The sequence below is a fragment of the Elephantulus edwardii genome, unplaced genomic scaffold (genome assembly GCF_000299155.1).
Source record: "Elephantulus edwardii isolate Elephantulus edwardi_28Jun2011 unplaced genomic scaffold, EleEdw1.0 scaffold00248, whole genome shotgun sequence".
Taxonomy (NCBI): domain Eukaryota; kingdom Metazoa; phylum Chordata; class Mammalia; order Macroscelidea; family Macroscelididae; genus Elephantulus; species Elephantulus edwardii.
The window spans coordinates 2108773-2110632 of NW_006399998.1; positions in this window are offsets into that span (position 1 = coordinate 2108773).

The window sequence follows — 1860 nt, forward strand, 5'->3', positions numbered from 1 at the left end:
TTAGTGGTACATGTAGTGCAGTATGTTGTTATTGTTGTTATGTGCCGTCGAGTCGCTTGCGACTCATAGCGATCCTATGCACAAGAGCCTTAAATGATGTTCTATCCTGTGACAAACTCGCCTTCTCAAACACATTCATTCCCACCACTCTACTCACAGAATCGATCCAGCTCATTGAAGGTCTTCCTCTCCTGCACCGTCCCTACACTCTCCCAAACATGATGTTCCTCTCCAAGGACCAGTCCCTCCTTGCAACATGCCCAAAGTATGTCAGATGAAGCTTTAGAATCCTTGACTCCAAGGAGCATTCTGGCTTCACCCTCTCCAGACAAACCTGTTTGTTCTCCTAGCAGTCCATGATATATTCAACACTCTCCTCTAGCACCACAGCTCAAAGGCAACAATTCTCTTTCTGTCATCCCTATTCACTATCCAACTCTCTGATGCATAGCATGTAATTGCAAAGACTATAGCCTGGATCACCTAAGACTCACCTTAGTCTCCAGCCTGACGTTGCCCTTCAGTACTCTTTAGAGGTCCCTTACAGCTGATTTTCCCAGTGCAATTTGTCTCCTGATTTCCTGGCTGCTGGTACCAAGAGTGTTGACTGTGGAACCAAGTAAACTAAAACTGTTAACTATCTCAATCTAGGCCCAGTGGTGAGAATCTTTGTTTTCTTGATGTTGAACTTCAATCCATACTGAAGACTGCAGTACTTGACCTTCTGCAGCAAGTGCTTCGGGTGCTCCTCAATTTCAGCAAGCAGGGTTGTGTCATCTGCATAACGCAGGTTGTTGATGATTCTTCCACAAATCCTGATGCCACATTCCTCCTCGTACAGCCCAGAATCTCGGATTATCTGTTCTGCACACAGATTGAAAAGGTATGGAGACAAAATACATCCCTGACGGACCCTGTATTTTTATTTTGAACCATCCAGAGTCTCCTTGCTCTGTTCTGACTACTGCCTCTTGGTCGAAGTATAGGTTTCACATTAGCACAATCAAATGTTCTGGGATTCCCATTCTTCTCAGACTCAGCCGTAGCTTGTTGTGATCCACACAGTCAAATGCGCAGTATATCAATATCAAAATATCCTAATGGTTCAAACATTTATTTTTGCACACATATACACAAATGGTTACTGACTAGTGTAAATGGTTGTTACTTGACTGTAGATCTAAAAGTTAGTGGTTGAACCCCTTACTGGCTTGTAAAAGAATCCCTGATGATTTGCTTCTCTAAAGATTACAGCCAAGAAAAATATGGAACTGTTCTAATATATAACACAGGGAGTTGTCTTCAGTTGGAACTGACCTGATAGAATAAATCATACATGCACCCAGATACTGACTCAGAGATACAAAATCAGTTATTTGTTAATGAACTTGAATTTAATAATGCTACAACCAGGAACATGAACAAAAGTTTGATTAAATGTATAAGATGGATCTCACAGACTATTTTTATAAAAGCGTAAATAATACAAAGACATATTTGCCAAGGGCCTGGTAAATGAGAGGATAAGTACACGAATAGTTCAAGGAAAAGTGATGATAGAGTAGGTTAGTTGAGGCAGGCCCCTCAAAACTAGTACAGCTTTAATTGAGTTTTGCTAGTCTATTGAACACGATGACCATGGTTCTACCCTATGATCTTGTATAGTCAAATTCGACCATGAATAGCTGCTGAGAACTCAGCAGTCTTATCCCAGTATGGCTTCTATGTAGCATGTGGTAAGCTTCAGCTGGCAGGGGAGTTTCCCTCTTCTAGCTCTCATAAGCAGGGATGATAGACTGACAGCCAAGAATAGACCTTGGAAATTCTTCATACCCCAAAAGACATAAAGTGGCTGCTCTT